Below are 21650 nucleotides of genomic sequence, written 5' to 3'. Positions count from 1 at the left end.
ATTATCATGTTCAAGAATAATTGGAATCGGCCTGAGAAGTCAGAACAATATCTAGGTAGAATGCTAGACATGCAGTCAGAAAGACCTGAGTTCAAATATGGCCTCACACATTCACTAGCAGTGTGACCATCAGCAAATCACTTAACTTCTGTTCATCCCTATTTCCTTATTTTGCAAAGAAGATAATGATAGCACCTGCCTTCCAGGATTGTTGTAGGTATAAAATGAGATTATATGTGTAAAGCACTTTGTAAACCTTAAACTCTGAATAAATGTTAGATATTATTAAAGAAGAAAATAGGAAGTTTAAACAGGCAAGTATAGTCTCAATGTAAACAAAAACTTAATGATTAGAATGATTCCCAAGTGGAATAATAGTCTATCACATATGTTTTACTAGGGCTTATTGTTCAGGAATAAGTTGGAGGAAGCAGCCTTTAAGGTCACTTCCAACAGTGACATTCTGTAACCCTGTTTCCTGTAGCCCTCTCCAAAAAATAGTGCCTGCTCTCAAGCAACTCACAGTCAAGTCTTTCCCTCAGCCAAGTTTAATTTTCTTTTGCAAAGAGTGTTTTTGGAAGATTTTGTGTGGACTTTTTATTTTGAAAAAGATTGAGTCATTAATCTAGAGAATATAGAGTTATTTTTTTTATCTTCATTCCATAAATTAACCCATTTATTGTTTGACTATGGGCTACATATATTTGATAAGAAGATTTACTGGTCTTTCAATTCCTTCAGTCTTCTGATGGCAGATTTGACTGTGACTGCAGAGATGGTATTGTAGGTCGTGCACCACCATCTGCTGTCGTCATACAGAATCCACGAGGCTTGATACCCACAGCCCGTCTCTTCATTTTGGTCTTGCCACAGAAAGAGCAGGTATACTTGGCATGCTGGCTAATTTTAATTTTCTTCACCATTTTTCTGAGGGATGCACCATCCCTCAGAACGTGTTCTATATTTACCAACAATTCCAACCTTCTTGGTACGTTTAGCCACATTGCAAGTTGTGGGGCCAGAGCTCACAGAAGGAACATAGAGTTATTGGGGGTTAATTTGAGTTAGTTATTTCTGAAAAAAAATTTAGCACATGTTTCTGTTTCCTAATCATCTCTACTATATTTTATATTCTGTAAAAGTAGGAACCATATATTGGTTATGGTATTAACTCCTAAGAGGAAGTTGGAGCAAATTGGGAATATGACTCACATACTCTTTCTGCAGAAGCAAATAAGGAAGTTGGCCAAGCTGGCTTAAATACACATCTTAAACCAACAAGAAACATAAGATCATACTCCAATTGATTTTTCATTTAAAAGTGGTATGTATGAGCATTTCTTAAAAGAGTATCATTAAAGGAGCAGCTAGGTGGTGAAGTGGATAGAACACTGGCCCTGAAGTCAGGAGGGACCTGAGTTCAAATCTGGCCTCAGACCAAACACTTGACACTCACTAGCTGTGTGACCCTGGGTAAGTCACTTAACCCCAATTGCCAAAAAAAAAAGGTCCCAAACTGAGTATCATTAAAGAAAAAGAAGAGACATTGAGCTATTTAAAAGAAAATTCACAAAAGAGGATAGAAAAAAGTTGAGGAAGCACAGACAAGCAGGACAGCTTTGAATAAAGAATGTTGATTATTATTATATATATATATATACATATATATATACATATATATATATTTCAAATCTAATGTACATAGTAAAGATTTGTAGTCTTATATTCAACCCTATTTTCACGAGGGGAGTCTTCTACTTTGTATATAGAAAATCTCCATTGCTCATATTTAAGTCTGGAGATTAATTTTGTTAAAGCCCATAATGAAAATAATTGTAGCTTATGGTGTTCATTTGTTTCTGACTCCTCAGTATTGGACTGAAAGGTCACAATTGGGAATGCAATGCATGAGGATATTGAAATGCCAAGAAAAGAAATAAAGATGAGGCTAGACTAGGTATAGACAAAGGAAAATCAATGTGGCAGCATTAGAGGAACTGATTTTTTTTTAAATTTCACTTTTATAAGGGAATTCTTGGTGTTCTATCTATCATCCATCTATCTATGAATATCTAGATATCTATATCTTCATCAACATCTATATATCTAGCTCTATCTCTGTCTTCATCTTCATATCTATCTCTTTCTCCACCACCATCATTCTCTCTCCCCATCTCCATGTCTCTCTATTTTTGCCTCCATTTCCATGTTTCCATCTCTATCTCTGCTTCTAGCTCATCTTATTTGATTCTTACAGCAATGCTGTATTTTTATTATTCCCATTTTATAGATAAGAAAACTAAGGCTGATAGAGGTCAAGTGATTTTGCCCTGGGACATCTATCTAGTATATGGCTGAGGCAGGATTCAAAGCTGCTTTTCCCGTCTTCATGTCCAGGGCTCTACTTTGCCTCTCAGCTTCTTAGAGAGCTGCCTATAGCACTGAAAGATTAAGTGAAAAAAAATTTTCTAAGAAGTGGGCACTGAATATGGGTCTTCCTGGCATTAAAACTAGTTTTCTATCAATTATGTTCCCCTAGCTGTCTTAATTTGGAGGAAAATTAAAATCAATACTAAACTAGAAAAATAATAAAAATGAGCAAGTATGACCCACACTTCAGGAAACTATATCTTAGCCTATTTCAAGAAGATATTGGCACTGGGGAAAATGGGAAAAGGATAAAGAAGATATATCAACAAAAATATTTTCTAGGAAAATTTATGTAGTTTAAATCAACTTCCAGAGCAGGTAATGAAAGAGGTTATAAACACCTCAGTCATCTAATGTTTTTTCTCTTGACCATGCACAGAACTATATCAGCTAAGAGCAAAAACATTTTAATGTATAAACTTGTTTATAACATCTTACAGAAGAAATGGGCAGACAATTAAGAAGAATATCATTTCGTAAAACACCTAGGCCTAGTGGAAGGGAAAACAATCTTAGAGAAAGTCTGTCAAGAGACCTAAATAGGCCGGATCACCAATGACATATAAAGATGAAATGGGAAGAAGAAATTAAAATAGGGTTTTTTTAAAAGGAAAACCTCTATAAATATCTCTGTAACAATATTTTTTTACCATCAATGACACTTGAGACACCAATATCAGATGCAAAGGTCATAACTATGAATGCAATGCATGAAGATATTGAAATTTCAGAAAATAAAATTAGTCTAGACCAGGTATAGGCGAAGGAGGGCCAAAGTGGAAGCATTATCATTTCAAAGGTGCTGAGAAATTGGTTCTTAAGATAGAAAAAAAGAGAGGAAATTTCCAAAATTAAAAAAAAAAAACGTTTACTTAACTATTGGTGGAAGCTAGGTGGTGTTGTAGATGGAGTACTGGGCCTAGAGTCAGGAAGACCCAAGTTCAAATGTGGCTTCAGATACTTAATAGCTGTGTGACCCTAGACAAGTGACTTTACCCATTTTACTTCAGTTTCCTCATCTAAAAAATGAGCAGGAGAAGGAAATGGCAAAGCACTCTAGCATCTTTACCAAGAAAACCCCCAATGGGGTCACAAAGAGTCAAATATGACTGAAATGATTGAACAATAACAATATAATTATTAGTAGGGGGAAGGAATCCAGAAAATGTTTATAATTATCAACTCATATCTATTTTCATATATTTATAAAAATTTTAAGGGAATAATCTGCACATGCATTGAATATATATTTGATGAAATTATAAGGAGGCTATATAAATGCTTTTTCAAATAATATTTTATGGCAGACAACTTACAGACTATATATTTACTGCCTGAAGCAACTTCAAATATTGTTTAGATCAATGTGCTCCTTTTTGGAGATGATGAATTACAGGCCTAGAGATGTTAAGTGACTTCTATAAGTAACATAAGTAGTTAAATGATAAATCAAGAATTCTAACACAAATCTTCATTTTTTTCAAATCCTTCTTTAATTAACTAGCATTGTTTGAAAGATGTAAAAAATATAGATTCCTACTATGCTTTGTATTTATTGGCGATACATTTTTAAAAAATTATAGAGCACACTAACACCTTAAAGGTAGTCCTTAAATTAAAATATCCCTTATCAATGTCTCAAAATCATACAAAATCCCTTGAAAGTTACAAAAATATTCTTCTATTGATCCATAATGATTGTGAGTCATAGAATAATAGTTTCTGAAGAACTGGAGCAATGGCTCATCTAAAATGCAATGGATAAGGAAGTGAGATAGCCATGCAGCAAGACTGAAGAATAGTCAGTTACTTCATGTACTTCACTGGTATAAGTTAAATTTTAGTAAATTTATCTAATATAAAATATCCAGATCACTGTTCAGTTCCCCAGAGGAGCACTTAAGGAAGGACGTAAACAAAAATCCCAAAAAATGACATGATATATCGTAGTTGTGATCTGTCTCATTGGAAAGATTAAATACGTGGATGAGATGACAGATCCATCAAAGTATTTCTAAGCATGACTATAGCAGGAGTCTTCAGCCTCAGGTCCATGACTTCTTTTTTTGTTTGTTTGTTTTAAATAATTGCATTTGCAATATGACTGATTTTCTTTTGATTTCATCCTTCCTTTATTCCTTTAAATTATTATTCTGGGAAGTGGTCCACAAGCTTTATCCATTCTTCATGACACACAAAAAAGATTAAGAATTCCTGTCCAACAGACACAATGAGTCTTCACATAAGAGGAAGTTAATAAATATTTAATGAATTAATGAAGAAATGCAGCAGGAGAGACTTATATAATTTGCATTTTGTTGAGCCGGATGAGCACTCACCTCTAAAAACAGTTGGCAATAATTGAGACGACACTTATGGGGCCTGCTAATTTAGAGAAATTTGAGAGTGTGTTTTAATTTGATTATTTATTATTTAAATGGCATTTTGTACTTTGAAAATCTCTTTATAACTATTAAGTCATTCTCAGAGACAGTGTGTGTGTGTGTGTGTGTGTGTGTATGTATACATATGGAAGTATATATATGTATATGTATATATATTGCATGTATATATAAATAATTTTTGGTAGCTCACCATTTACATAGTCTATGCCAAGATGCACAGGCAGAAAAGTGAGTTCAGTTGAGATTTTTTTTTTACTTTTGTACCATAAAATGTTATTCAACCACAATAATTAAGCCAGGAGTGATTTACAAAGCTTTACAGAGTGCCTCTATAAATTTCTGTTAGCCAAATATCACAGATTTTACTTCATATGTGAAGAAAAAATTGTCAAAGAATTAGGTAAAATTACTAACTAGAACTGAAATAGAATTCTCATGGAACATTGGAGCTTGTTGGAGCAAAGTTTTAGGCAGTTTATTTTTCTTCCAAGCCCAGTGTTTTTACTGTTATTGATTTCTGATCTATAGTTTTAGCTCTGGTTCTAAGTATAGGTATATATGAAATTCACCTTTTTGACTTTGAATGAATAGCTTTTATAAGATGGTCTTCATAGATTGCTGAAACAAAAAAAGGCTGATCAATTAGAGGCAGAGCAGGAGAAGGATTAGTTTTCTTATGATTGGGTTCTTTGAGCATAGAGTTTGGTCCTCAGACTTCATACAGAAGCCATCACTAGAATAATATATGAAGTAATTAGAGCTTTGTAAAACATGTTGCTAGCATAGCTCATAGTCATTTTCTTATCTGCAAAGTTCTCTGGGAGATGGGGGCTATTATCAAAAAACTACTGATATTAATATATGTCACCCAAAGTCCAAAGCCCACTGCTCCATTGGTATGATACTTTCTTCTCATTAGTGAAAATCAATTCCTGTGCCTGAGGAAGGGGCAGGGCAGCATTAGATAGCAGGAGAGAAGAGAACTCCAGTCTCTCTTGAATGGATTTGATTCTGTGGTTTCTTGAGGCTTTGGGTGCTTCTGGCTTCCAGCTTTGAGAGAAAAGGTGGAAAAGGCCAGCTGCACTTCTGGATGCTGAAGGAAAAAACTCCAGGAGGAAGCCAATGTGACAGCATCTAGTAGTCTCCATCATGCTCCTGTCCTCAGCTTGCTGAGTTACCTCACTCTTGAGGAGAGAGCTCCTTCACTCTGTATTGTGTGGTATATATTCTCTCTTTCTCTCTCTCTCTCTCTCTCTCTCTCTCTCTCTCTCTCTCTCTCTCTCTCTCTTTCTCTCTCTCTCTCTCTCTCTCTCTCTCTCTCTCTCTCTCTCTCTGTCTCTCTCTCTCTCTCTCCCTCCGTCCACTCAGCATAAAATGAGATGCTTTAATTTTTTAATAACCTTAGAGTCACAGATATCCAACTGTCTTTCTTTTTTATATAAATTTTATTAGTTATTGTAAACTTAAACCCAAAATGAGAAAAGAAAAAAAAAACATTGCCATGTATACAAAAGAACATAAGTGAGGCTTCATTATAAAACAATAAATTTCCATTTGAAGAAAACTATGTAATAAATACTGCACATTGTTTTCAAAGCTGCCCAGCTTTTCTTTGCTTCCTTGTAGACTTCCTCTCATTCTCTTCTATGCACTTTTACTTTATTTTCCCCCTCCTCCTCTCCCCACCCATGCCCTAAAGAAGGCTACAATTAAGCATGGAAATATATACATACAGATATACATAGGTACACATACACACTCATAGGCATATATGTAAGACCGTACTATCCTTATTTCCACTTGCCATCTGTTTCTCTGAAGGTGGATAGCATCTTCCTCCATACGTCCAAATCTTCCCATGTTTTTCTAAATTAACAAACTTATCATTTCTTGTACCACAGCAATATTGCAATTGAACCACATCCTATCTGGGAGATTGTCTATGAAATTTTCCCCCCCAAGTTTCCATGTTCCTTTTATCCTTGGATACATAGGTTTTATTTATACAAGAAAATTTTAACTTCAAAAAATGAAATTATTCATTTTATACTTCAACGATGTTCTTATTTTATAATATAATTTAAGGTCTGATACTGCTGAATCTGCTTCCTTTACATTGGTATGCATTACTCTATGTATACTTTCTCTGATTTCTATTTTAATATCTATTTGGATAAATGAATTTTTTCCTACTTGCTATGTGTATTTATTGTGGAATGGGTAATTGTTGGAAAGGAAGTTAAGTCTTGGTTGTTAAACTTGAGGGCCTGCTTCTCTCATTAAGAAATGGCAAACAGACATTTAGCTTGAACCTTAAAGTGACGTCCCTTAGACTAATAATATTTAAGGAAGTAGATAGATATAATCCCAGGCTGGTTCCCCTTCTCTCTGAAGAGATGAGAGTGGCCAGGCTTCTGATCCCAACCTTCTGCTTCTCCTGACAAGAATTAAATTCTCCCTTGGAGAAAGGCAAAGGGAAAATAGGCTAGAAAAGTCTATTTTGCCTCCCTTTGAATCACATTGACCCTCCATTGTTACATGGGGAGGGAACCTCTCTTAGTTATATATCTGTATGTGTATATCTATGCATGTAAATATATATATATATATATATATATATGTATATATATATGTGTGTGTGTGTGTGTACACATGAAAATATGTGTGTGACATCTGCATTCTCTATCTTTTTATTATTACACATTATGTAGATTTAATTTATTTTTGGCAAGAAAGACAATAGTTGCATGCATACATATATATACATACATACACACATACATACCCACATTTTTCTTTTCAGAAGGATTGCACAAAAGTGGAAGGCAGGGATGGCTGGAGAGTTATCTGTACTAATGATGGGAGCACCCAAATCGCTGAGATATGAAACTTACTGAAACACTGAAAAATTAAGTGGTGAAAAGATTTAGCACGTGGTTAAATTGCAGCACCTGAAGAAACCATTACAAATGCAGCCAAAGAGAGAAAACTGATCCCCCCATTCATGAAATGTGCTCCCTTCTCAATCAATCCAGAAGGCATTTATTAAGTGCCTACTTCATGTCAGTCACTGTCTTTTAGAATCCTTTGCTTCTACATTCCACCTTCTACATGAGAACTTTCCTCATCTCTATTGGTATTGGTGTTCCTCTCTCCAACAACTAATTTGTCCATATTTATACCTTGACTTATTTATCTGGGTACATACCCAGTTTTAAAAGTATGAAATGTTTTCAAATAATATTCACAGGATACACCATTCAGACAATCTAATAGAGCTATATCTATATAACTAGGTATTGTCACTCTTTGAAAGGTTTCAGAGATTTAAGGCCGAAAATGAAAGACAAGGTAATCATTTCCTCTTACAGACCTCACATTCAGAAAGTGGGAATTGTTGGCCATGATCAGCCTCAACTTTTCTTTTTACAAGTTCATGAATCCCCTACATTTTTTCCATTGACTCAGGTTTAAAACCACTGGTCTTGATGAATATGGAATATAAACTAGGATTAAAACCAATTCCATGAAATTCAGTGAAATATTATTCATTCTTCACCATGCGGTAGAGATTTATATATTACTTCCTTAACTTCCTTTGTCTAAGTAATTTCTAAGAAACAAAGGTGAAAAAGATTGTATCGTAATAACACAGAAAAATTGGTCATGTCATTGGAGGGGTTGGAAGGGACACTAAGATAGTTATTTGGAATAATATCAAGAACAGACACTAAATGATTAATTTGTCTCCAGCAGACACATGTTAACTATTAATTGCCACCAGCTAACAATGAGAAAAGTGGGGGCCCAATGGGCCTAATTCTGTTGACACTATGGTTTACAGGCCACTCAACATATGGATAAGGCACTTTGTTTGGTAAGTGACGATAAATATCATTAATGAGTTCTATGGAGAACAACAAACAGAAGATGCCATTATCTAACATCCCCATTTTGCATAATTATAACTAATTATGGTTATTATACTAATGGCCTTAGTCATCATGAACAATGTAATTATTGCAAAGGTTAAAAAGTATATGACAAATTGATTATCAAAACCTGACCAACCATCATAGTTTGCTCCACACAGTAGACTGGAAAGTGAAGAAATGGAAAGGAGAAAATGGTAGCCAAGAGTCATTAGTGTGGTTCTTTCTCACTGAAGAAAATAGTAATAACTGAATTTGCAAGGTATAATATATCCATTGTGGGCAATAAAGAGTTCAGCACTCATAAAAGTTATGACTACAGAAGAGTAAAGGTTGGCAGAAAGTGAACTGCAAATTAAAGATGAGCTATTTTTAAAATACCCAGTAGTCTATTGAAGAGAAGCCTTTATTTGGAATTTGGATATTATAGTAAGGTTCAGAGATGTGTATTACATACATACTTTCTATTTCCATTAGTAAGTCACAGAATATTTTTTTCTGAATTAATCTTTATATTAAACAGAGTAATTCACATTATTCACTAAAACATTTGCTTTAGGTGATTTAATATAAAAAGATGGTAGAGACCAAAAAATAATGTTACCATGCATTATTTCTAACCTAATTTTAATGAAACAAAAAGAATTGCTAAATTCTTTAAAAAATGTCTTGATGCTTCTCAAGTCCCAAGTATAGGATGCTTCAAAAAATAAGTAGAAATATATGCCCCTTGAAAATAAAGTGACTTATTTTCAATGGCCAAAAGAGTATTTTGCCACAATCATTTTAGAGATTCTCAGCCAGCTAGCGCTAGCCAAAAAATATATATATATATATATGTATTTAAAGTTCAGTAAGTGTTCTTCTCACAGCAACCCTCCACTTGAATATGCATGCATTATAATCCCCATTTTGAAGACAAGAAAACCCACGATCAGAAAATGCAAGTGACTTCTCCAAGTCCAGTAATTGTCATAGGTAATAAATTTCATAGTTAGAACCTGACTCTTACATCACCTGGCTCCACAAGTGATCTTATTCTAAAACAGAGTTGACAAACTTGAGGCCCACTGGTCACATGTGACCCACAACATTTTCAGTGCAGATAAATCAAATTAAAATGTAATTGGGAAATATTTAACAAAATAAATAAAAATACTATAAAACATAGATGATATTACATTTTTAAACTAAGTAAATATAAGGCCTCTAGGGATCCTTATGTACAGATTAGTGGTTCCTGTTTCTATCTGAATTTGATCCCACTATTTTAAACCAAATTCTTTATTCTAGAAGTCTAAGTTCTTACTTAGGAAAATGCTTACTCTTCATACTTGTACTCAAAAGATGCCTGTTATTAAAAAAAAAAAAAGGCCAAAAATTTAACCAAGGCATTATGCAAGTGTAAGGTTGCAGACTTGCCACACCCATAATCTCCTACTTCTATTTAAAAAATAAGTTGATTTTACTGTGTCTTTTTGGAGGTCAGCCTTCATCAATTTTACTGTATTTTGTTTTAAATATTTTGAATTTTATTTTGGGGGTTATGTCCATTCTCATTGTTGTAGTCTTCGTGCACATCATTTCTTGGTTCTGCTTACTTCACATTGCATCAGTTTATGTCTTCCCATGTTTTTCTCTGTATTATTTAGTCACCCTTTTCTTACAGCCCAGCAACAGTCCATTACATTCCAATATCAAAACTTGTTTAGCCATTCCCCAAAGGATGAGAATCTACATTGTCTCCAGTTGCTTTTTTTTTTCTACTCCAAAAGCATGGCTATAGGTTTTGTATACTTTTTTATGTATATGGGATTATAATGACTTTTGAGGTGATTGAGATGCAAACAGAAACCTGAGTGGTTGTAGGTGAGAAGCCCTATTGGAACAGTAGAAAAGAATGCTGGATTTGGAAACAGAAGGCCCAGGTCTGAATTCTGGCTTTGCCATTTCCTGTCATCTGATGTTCCCAGTAAGTATGTTAAACCTTTGTTAGGAGAACCCTACAAATGATATTTCTTGTCCATTTGCCTAATAGTCTCTGAAGAACTTTGAAAACTTAATCTTCCTCACACTATAATCAGTCTGCATTTATTCAGCTAGTTAAAAGATCCAGGGAACTTGCAATTTATAGTTTTATCACTAATTACATTACTAAGTGTTTTATCACATATTTTTCAAGTGCTGCATCGTTCTTCAGAACTACTTCCAAATTCTCACATTTTAAATCATATTTTATCTTTGAAATACTTAGCACTTCCCAATGATTCCTGTAACTTTTTAATTTATAAATGGGCAAACTTTTGATTAAAAGATTTCATTTTCCCCTAAAGATGTATTCTGCTTTATTCTCATTGCCAATCTTATCTTTGTATTTTTGTGAGATCTATTTCAAAGTATTGTATTTTAAAACCAGCAATTGCAAAATGAATCAGTAAGCTCTTCCAAGGAAGTCCCCTCACTATAGAGAACCACCTGTGCTGGAAAAGTTTAACTTCTAAATGAATCAACCACCAAATAATACTTTAAAACACAACTATACTGATTAATTTATTGTGAATCAATGATATTTTCCTAGTTTTAAGCATTCCATTTTTGTGACATAGTGAAAAGAAATGTTTAGAATTCTCAATACATGTAAAAAAATGTTTTTTTTTTAAATTTTGAGTTCCAAATTCTCTCCCTTCTTCCCTTCTCTGCTCCCTCCTTTAGAAGGCAAGACATTTGATATAGATTATACATGTGAAGTCATGGAAAACATATTTCCATATCAGCCATGTTGCAAAAAAAAAAAGACCAAAATAGACAAAAGAAAGTTAAAAAGAGAAAGATGCTTTAATTTTCATTCAGACTCCATCAATTCTTTCTCTGGAGGTGGATAGCATTTCTCATCATAAGTCCTTTGGAATTATATTAGATCATTATATTGCTCAGAGTAGCTAAGTCCTTCAGATTTGCTCATCATACAGTATTACTTTCATTGTGTACAGTGATCTCCTGGTTCTGCATATTTCACTCTACATCAGTTCATATGTGTTCCCAATTTTTTCTTAAACCATCCTGTTCTTCATTTCTTATAGTACAATAGTAGTCCATCATATCCAATAATATAACTTATTCAGTAATTCCCTAATTGGTGGGCAGTCCCTCAATGTTCAGTTCTTTGCCACCACTAAAAGAGCTGCTATAAATATTTTTGTACATATATGACCTTTTCCTTTTTCTTTGATTTCCGTGGGATCACTGGAAGTGCTGGTCAAAGCACATGCAGTTTTTTAGCCCTTTATATATAATTCCAAATTGTTTTCCACAATGGTTGTATCAATTCACAATTCCAACAACAGTGCATTAGGGTCCCTAATTTTCCAAATCCTCTCCAACATTTTTCATTTTCCTTTTCTGTCATATTTACCGATCAGATAGGTGTGAGTTAGTACTACAAATTTCTTTAATTTGTGCTTCTCTAATCAATAGTGATTTAGAGCATTTTTTCTTGTGACTATAGATCTCTTTGATTTCTTCTTCTGAAAACTCCCTATTTATATACTTTTATCACTGATTAATTGTGGAATGACTTGTACTCTTTTATTTTTTTTAATTTTTTTTTTTTTTAGCTAAGCAATGGGGTTAAGTGACTTGCCCAGGGTCACACAGCTAGTAAGTGTTATGTGTTTGAGGCCGAATTTGAACTCTGGTCCTCCTGAATCCAGGGCCAGCACTCTATCCACTGTGCCACCTAGCTGCCCTGACTTGTGCTTTTTTAAATATGACTCAGTTCTCTCTATATTTGAGAAATGAGATCTTTATCTGAGAAACTTGGTGTGAAATATTCCCCGAGTTTCCTGCTTACCTTCTAACCTTAGCTGTAGGGTTTTGTTTGTGCAAAAAACCTTTTTTTTTTTTAAATTTAATGTAATCAAAATGTTCTCTGATCTCTTGTTTAGTCATAAATTCTCGCCTTACACATATATTTCACAGGTAAAATTTTCCATACTTTTCTTATAATCTCAACCTTTAAATCTAAGTCATATATCCATTTTGACCTGCCAAATTGCTTTCCAGTTTTCTCAGAAATTTTTGTCAAATAGCTACTAAATCTTGTGCTATCTTCACTGTATCTCCATGGTATTTGAATTGTTTCTTTCTAGCTGCTTGCAATATTTTTTCCTTGACCTTGGACCTCTGGAATTTGGCTATATTATTTCTACGAGTTTTTATTTTGAGATCTCTTTCAAGAGATGATTGCTGGATTCTTTGTTTTTATTTTAAAGTATTCTTCTGGGATATCAGGGCAGTAATCTTTGATCATTTCTTGAAATATGATGCCTTGGCTTCTTTTTAAATTATGGCTTTCTAATAGTCTAATAATTCTTAAATTATTTCTCAACCTTTTTTCCAGGTCAATTTGTTTTTTCATTGAAATGCTTCATATTTTCTTCTATGTTTTCATTCTTTTAACTTTTTTATTTATTTCTTGATTTTTCATTGATTCATTAATTTCCACTTACTCTATTTTAATTTTTAAGGAATTATTTTATTCAGTGAACTTTTGTACCTCTTTTTTTTCCCATTTGCCCCATTTTACTTTTTAAGGACTTTTTCTCTAAAGTATATTTTTGTTCCCTTATTATCATTTGGTCAATTCTGTTTCTAATGTGTTGTTTTCTTCAGTGTTTTTTTTTCTTTAACTCTTTTATTTGCTTTTTAAAATCCTTTTTGAACCCTTCTAGGAATTCTTGCTGGGTTTCTGTCCCATTCACATTTTTTTTTCTCTTTGAGGTTTTGCTTTTAGCTGTTTTGACATCATTGTCTTCTTCTGAGTTTGTGTCTTGATCTTCTTTGTCATTGTAGTAACTTTTTGTAGTCAGGTTATTTTTGTTGTTGTTGTTGTTGTTGTTGTTGTTGTCAATTTCATTTTTTAAATCTATTTCTTGACTTTGAACTTTGTGTTAAAGTTTGAGTCTGTTCACTTTGGGATGAGGGCCACCATCCAAAGGTTTAGGTTTTTGTTTTTGGGTTTTTTTTTTTGTTTGTTTGTTTGTACTGGTGCTTTTAAACTAGTTCTGGGTCTCTTCAAGGTTTTAGTATTTCTAAGGTGGTATGATCTTAGGAGAGGTATGGTAACTGTTCTCCTGGACTGTTCTGTGTTCTTTCTCCAGGAAAGGATTTCATTCCCCTGTAGCCTAAGCACTAGCACTCCTCTTAGGCCTGGAATTGACAAGGTTCGCTGCTTCTGCAGGCACAAATACTAGTGCTCCTCTTTGTCCTGGTTCTGTGACCTGAAACTATATAGGGTAATTTAACAGGTTCCCCAACTCAGTAGCAGTAAAGGAACCCCTAAAGTTTCTTTCTAACTAATTGTCCAACCCCTTTACCAACTGTGGGCTGAGAGATCCTGAAGTAGCTGTTGCCACTAATGCAGCTGCCTCCAAGCCCTGTGCTGCTGTTGCTGAGCAAGGCCTGTGCTGTGCTCCATGCCCAACCACTGCCCTGGTATTATAGTCCTACAGACTTCAGAAATTGTATTGGGCTGAAAAAATTGTTTCAATCTGATTTTTTGTTGGCTCTGTTGATCCAGAATTTTGAGACATGATTTAAAAATTGTTTGAAGGGGAAATTGTGAAAGTTAAGTTGAGTTCCTGCTTCTTTTCTACCATCTTGGATCCATCCTTCAAATTGCAATTGTTTAAATTGAAAATAGCTGGGTCAAGAATAGTAATTTAATTTTTTTAATGAAATTTTTGTGGATGCAATGCAATGCAATGATCATTTTCTGCCCATTCTGGCTGTCATTACAATGAATATCATTAAAGTGATTAAAATGATCCCCAAATTGCTGATCAAGTATTTTATTCACTTCCAGAGAGTTCATTATGGTAAGCCAGTGGGATTTTCCTACATGGCTTATGCTTTCCCTTCCCCATCCCCAAATGAGCAGATGATCCAGTCAGAAGAGCCACATTGGTTGTTCATAGATATAGTCTATGTAGGAGAGAGATACCAGGAAAAAAAAAGATAAGGACAGGCCAAATGCCTATCAAGGAAGAGATATGTTGGCCAAAACTACACTGAAATTTTATAGTTCAAATTGAATTAATATCTAGCTGTTGTTCGTATTACATGAAATACTAATATAAGAAGAAAAAAATGCTATATTGCCTATAAATTACAAATGGGGAAATAAACTGCTATAGTAAGAGATAAAATATTCCTTAATGTCATGAAGTCAGATGAATTGTGCCTAATAATAACAAATTTATATGTTGTTTCTCCTAATGTGTTGTAAGCTTGGTGGCAGAAATTGTCACATTTCTGTTTTTACTTTGATTCCAGTGAAGGTTTTTGAGTACCCTATCTTTTATATAGCAGTATCTCAATAAATGTTCATTGAAGTGAAATGAATTGAATTATTAGTTATAATTAGCTAGTTGATTAAATAAACATATAGTACCTAGTCACATTCATTTATTTTGTAAATTTGCACATATGTGTCCACACAACTGCATGAAACTGAAAGAAATAACTAATGTGTTGGATGATAAAATCAGGATCCAAAAAGATATCTAAAGGCCAGAAGAATAGATTGAAGCCAGCTAGGCAAAATTAAAGATGGCTATAAAAACAAAGTCTATTTTGTTGTTGTTGTTGTTTTTAGGTTGTTTCAGTTGTGTCTGACTTATTGTGACTCCATTTAAGGTTAGCAAATATACTGGAGTGGTTTTCCATGTCCTGCTCTAGATCATTTTACAGATGGGAAACTGAGGCAAACAGGGTTAAATGTTTTACCCAAGGTCAAGCTTATAGCTAGTAAGTGTCAGAGGCCAAATATAAGTTCACAAAGGTAAGTTTTCCTGACTCCAGGCCCAGCACTCCATCCACTACCCTACCCAACTGTCCAAACACATATATGTGGGGTCAAAAATTAACCTCACAAATATAGAATAAAGAAGTGTAGTTAGGGGGAAAAAACATGAAAAAAATGACTCAGGCTTTTAGTGAACTGCAAAGTCAATGTGAGTTATTGATATAATATCACACCGAAGAATTGTGTTAACATTTTCAATGAAACCCTGGTCCTGGAATATTATATACAGTTTATGATTTCATATTTTAGGAAATATAGGGACAACTTCGATAGAAGTAAGTCACAGGGATATCAGAAACCTTCAAAACCATACTACATAGGGATTGTTTGAAAGAATTAGCTATGTTAAAACTGAAAAAAAATGAGAATGAAGATGTAAGAATTACATAATAATAGTATTCACTTAATTGATGTGTTTTAAAACTATTGATATAGTTAATTGATATACAATCATCACATGGTACTGATAAGATATTTGAGTTGAGTTGTTAGTCATTTCTGACTCAAGAAAACTCATTCATCTCTCCATTCACATGGGGGAGGGAAAAAATGGGAAGATCTTCCTTGGCAGCTCACTCCTATTCTGGGATGTGACTTACCTTTGAACTTGGCCTCTGGCTTCTAGCTTAAAGGTGATGTGAAGGCCACCTTAAATCCTTATTCATTCATTTTTGTAGTTTTTTTTTTATCATCTCAAATTTTACTAGAAAACATTGCCTTAAGTTATGTTCTTGGCATAAAATGTCAAACACCACCTTTGCCACTTGATTTAATTGTCCAACAAATCCCCCTAACCCCCACAATTTGAGCTCCCAGTAAAATCATAGTTTCCTACCTCTAGAAGAAAGATCATCCTTCTCCTTTTATAGAGTGCTTGTTTAAGACACTTACCGGTTGTGCGACCCTATTAAGTCAGTTAGAATTTTTTAGCCTCAATTTCCCAATTTGTAAAAAGAAGTGTGTGTGTGTGTGTGTGTGTGTGTGTGTGTGTGTGTATGTGTGTGTGCATCTCCCAAGGTTGTTGTTATGATAGTAGGATCTATATATATACCTACATATATACATACAAAAATCTTGAAATGCTATTTAAATGTTATCTCTTATTTTCATTATCTCTTGAAATGGGTTCTATATAAAACGTAATGCTTGAAGTTTATGTTGGTCAACATTTTAATTATTATGTAATTAGTCTCCTTTCTTCTCTTGTGGGACTTTACTTCCTGAAGTGCCAAACATTTATAGTTACTGCACCATTCTTCATTTCCTCAGGATCTATTATTCCCTTTCTGCTAATTAAATATAAGACTTATCTCTATTCCTTTTCCTTCTGCTTCATTTTTTTTCATTTTCTTCCCCTTTCTGCTCCTCCATTTCTTTCTCTTCCTTCTGTTTTTCCTCCTTTCCTTCCTCTTTATCTGTTTTTCTCCTAATTTTTTTCTCTTCTTTCTACTCTAAAGTACAAGTATATCATCAATGCAGCTCCATTTTTATACATTTTAAGATGCAAGAAGTACATAGAGTATACAAAAATATAAGATTTGAAAGTGTAGACCCAGGTAATCCAATTCGACTAATTATCTGATCAGGAAAACCTAAAACATCCCCGATGAGTGGTTACTCAGATTTTGAACACTTTCATTTATGATGGCCTCACTGCTCAATGAGGTAGTTAGTTAGTCAGTTAGCCTCTATTAAGTGCCTATCATGTGGCAGGTACTGTGCTAAGTGATAAGGATTTAAAGAAATATGAAAGCACTTAAAGAACTTATAGTTTAATAGAGGAGAAATCTGTAACAATTATGTACCAATAAGATATATACAGGACACATGGGCAATCTGAGAAGCAAGGCCCTAGAATTAAGGAGTGGGAAAGGCTTTTAGCAACAGATATGATTTTAGTAGATAACTCAGTCTAGGCCATTTCACTTTTTTGACAAACTAAATTGTAAGTAAGTTTTTTCCTACATTGAGTTTAATCGAATCCTTTTGCAACTGTACTGCCTTCTAAAACCCAATCAAGGAAGTCTAATCCCTATTCTCAAGGACAATCTATCAACTATTTAAAGATGTCTATCATTCTTCAGCCTCTCTAAGGCAACTGATGGTTCAGTGGATAGAATGCTGGGACTGGAATCAATAAGCACTGAGTTCAAAGATGGCCTCAAACACTTTTTAGCTATGTGACTCCATTCAAGTCATTTAACTTTTGTTTGCCTCAATTACTTCAGGTATAAAATGGAGATGATAATAATAGTATCACATATGCCACATTTTTTATAAGGATCAAGTGAAATAATAATGGTAAAAATAAAACAAAAGGTGCTTAGCATGGTCTCTGGCACAGAGTAGCTGGTATATAAATGCTTTCCCCTTCCTATCTAAAAAATCTTCTCTTTTCCCAGGATAAAAATCTATTAGATGAAAACTATTAAAAAAAGGAAAAAGAGTAGAATATAATAGAAAATTAAATAGTCCTTGTACCCTGAAACTCCCACCCTCTATTAGATTTTTTTTTTTAGGTTTTACCTCCCCATTTGTAATTGGCCCTTAAAATGAATATAGGTTTGACCCAAGGAAAACACACAGAAAGTTAACTCAATAAAATGTGTGCCAAATTCCATCAGTCAGCTTCCTCCATTAAATGACTTCAGTTATCAGAAAAGTAAATTGCAAGAAAATAGTTCAGCCCTTTGCCATGTGAATATTTCTTCATTTTAATGTGTATAAAAGTATAAGGAAATCAAGTCTTTATGCTTCCCTGAAGTTAATTGAAGTTAATTTTAAGGAAAATGCAGTGATCTTCTATAATTCCTGTTCTTTTTCATCAAGCTTTATTCCTTTGATCAATGGAATTTGTCATTCTACCAGGGATTCAAAAATAAAAGCTGATTAAAATATGCTTACTACTTACACTGCAGAAATGTTTCCACTATCATGAATATAGATTTGAAGTTGATCTGCCTCTGTGTTTCTCAAATTCTTAGTGTTAATCCATTTTTATTAATGAATCTTTTATTATATGGAAGAGCAAAAATTAAAACCATGTCTATTAAATGTCATGGGTGTATTCTGAAAAGAAATAGGTTAATTAACTTATACAATTATCCTAAAACAAATACATTTGGAAGATTTCTGCACAGAATGGCAGTTCCTACTTGCTAAAATGTGCCCTGAAAACAGAAATATGTTATTAAAATAATATTCCCTTCAAAAATCACTCTTTGATTGTTACCACAGTTCTTAGACCGATTAGAACTACAAATGAGGGTCTGGGATTTAAAGGCTTCAACATCAGTTAATGAACAAATGGATAAAGTGTCTAGCATTTTTGACAAAACAGGTCTAAGGATCAGGGGCAATGGGGTAGACCTCAATGGAGTAACTGGGAGCCATTTATTAAATAGACTGGTATAGGACAAAAAACATTTTTCAAAGAAGTCCAATATTTGGCAATGAGTTTTTACACTGCCGTATCAAAGGCCCGTTACCTTCATCAGGATCATCCAGAGGCAAATAATGGTGATCAGCATCAGTCATGGTCTTATTTTGGATAACTAGGAAACAATTATTGGGACTGTTGTTCAGAAATATGGTTGTAGTGCCTGTATTGTAAAGAGCAAGGCAAGTTGTCAGTTCAAAGGAACTACATCTAGATGTCACACTCTCAGGGACCAAAACTAAGACTTTAGTCACAGGAGAGTAAGCCAAAAATCCAGATCACAATCCAGACCAAGAGGCATGATATAGTAGTGATGAAAGACAGCAGTTATCCAGACATATGCTGAACTTCACTTTCTGGCAAAAGTGGCTCTTCTAGATGAGACTATAGTCCATTCTTAAGTTCTAGATGTGTAGCCAAACATCTCCTTCCCTGATCCTCTGAGCAGTGTTCTTCCATTGTCCATCATGAAAAGAGTCATCTCTCCTCTATCATAAATGTTTCCCACTCTATGCATTTAAGATACACTTAGAAGGATGGAGCCAAGATGGCTGAATAAAAGCAGGGACTCATTGGAGCTCTCCCCCTAAACCCCTCCAAATATTTGTAAAAATGACTTTAAACAAATTTTGGAGGAGCATAACCCACAGAAAGACAGAGTGAAGCAAATTTCCAGCCCAAGAGAACCTGGATGGTTGACAAGAAAGGTTTGTTGCACCAGGCTGGGAGAGTAGTGCACTTTGGTGTAAGCTGTGAGACAAAGACTGGAAGGGGTAGGGAGAGGAGGTACAGAAAACCCAGAGCAGGCCTCAGAGGACTGAATCAAGGAGAGCTGTGGTAGTTTCCCAGACTTCTCCACCCACAAACGCCAAAGACAACTTAGGAGGCCAGTGGGAAAGGTCTGTCAGACGTCGGTGAGAGAGCAGCACAAGCCAGTCCTGGCCCTCATGCAGTCCCAGGGCAGTCGCCATAGAGGCAGCAGGTGCTTCTGCCCACAAACTGTGTGGGGATAAAGCAGCTGATCAGAAGGTGATCACAGGGATCTCTTTGCTGGTGCTTAGGCAGGATTCTCTTGCTTCACTCGTACTTGGATCTGGATCCAAGTCCTAGATGGCAGTCCTGGGCTGAGGAGGGGCACTGGAATGACAGAGCTTGTGGCAACTGTAGAGATGGAACCTTCCTCTCATTTCCAGGGCAGAAAAGAGTACTTGTGGTCACTTACAGACCAGAGCACAGGCCAGCAGGGGAGGAAACACCTCCCCTTTGATCATTGCACCTTGAAAGAACTGAAAACTTACAGGTCCCTAGAAGTATTTCTGAAAACAGAAATACAAAACCCCTGAAGCTTGGGAAAGAACATCCTCCACACTGGAAGCTGAGCCAACCTTAACAAAGAGTTAAAAAGTCAAGTAACTGGGTGGAAAGATGAGAAAATAGAGAGAAAAAAAGCCTTAGACTATAGGATCTTACTTTCATGACAAAGAAGATCAAAACATACAACCAGAAGAAGACAACAGAGTCAAAGCTCCTACATCCAAAGCCTCCAAGAAAAATTTGAGTTGGTCTCAGGCCATGGAAGAGCTCAAAAAGGATTTTGAAAATCAAGTAAGAGAAGTAGAGGAAAAATTGGGGGGGGGGGAATGGAGTGATGCAAGAAAATCATCAAAAACAAGTCAACAGCTTGCTAAATGAGACCCTCCCAAAAAAGAAAATAACCCCTTAAAAACAGACTAACCTAAAAAGACAAAAGAGGACCAAAAAGGTAATGAGGAGAAGAATGCCTTAGAGAGCAGAATTAACCAAATGGAAAAGGAGATCGAAATGCTCATATATATTTAGACAAAGGACATAGAGTGAGTTACATATGAAGGTATATCTGAAAAAGAAAATTAAGGTGTGAGAAAGGAATGTACTGGGAGAAGGAGGAAGGGAGAGATAGAATGGGGTAAATGTAAAAGAGGTAAGAAAAAGCTTTTACAGTGGAGGAGAAGAGGGGGTGAGGGGAGAAGGAATGAGTGAACTTCACTCTCATCAGATTTGGGTTAAGGAGAGAATGACATACACACCCAGTTGGGTGTGGAAATCTATCTTACCCTACAGGAAAGTAGGGGGGAAGGAGGAGTGATGAAAGAGAAGGCAGATTGGGGGAGAGGGAAATCAGAATCAAACACTTTTGAGGAGGGACAGGTCAAAGGAGAGAATAGAATAAATGGGATGGGCAGGATAGGGTGGAGGGAAATATAGTTAGTCTTTCACAACATGACTATTATAGAAATGCTTTGCATGACTGCAGACGTATAGCCTATATGGAATCGCTTGCCTTCTCAATGAGGGTGGGTCGGGAGAGCAAAGAGGAGAGAATTTGGAGCTCAAAGTTGTAAAAACATATTTTAGAAAGTGTTTCTGCATGCAACTGGGAAATAAGATACACAGGCAAAGGGGTATATCAATTTGTCTTATCCTACAGGAAAATAGAATGGGAAAGACATAAGAGAAAGGGGAGAAGGTAATAGAATGGAGAACAGATTGGATGAAGGGGTAGTGTAGACCATCACGGGTGGGAGGAGGGCAGGAATGGA

General features: G+C 35.0%; 1 pseudogene; it reads right to left on the bottom strand.

Moving 5' to 3' along the window:
* Nucleotides 1-717: 717 nt before the first annotated feature.
* Nucleotides 718-19169, bottom strand: LOC110216039 (large ribosomal subunit protein eL43 pseudogene; annotated as a pseudogene).
* Nucleotides 19170-21650: the final 2481 nt, after the last annotated feature.

The sequence above is a fragment of the Phascolarctos cinereus genome, unplaced genomic scaffold (assembly GCF_003287225.1).
Source record: "Phascolarctos cinereus isolate Bilbo 61053 unplaced genomic scaffold, phaCin_HiC Scaffold_9;HRSCAF=440, whole genome shotgun sequence".
NCBI classification, from domain to species: domain Eukaryota; kingdom Metazoa; phylum Chordata; class Mammalia; order Diprotodontia; family Phascolarctidae; genus Phascolarctos; species Phascolarctos cinereus.
This window is presented reverse-complemented; position numbering and strand designations above follow the sequence as displayed.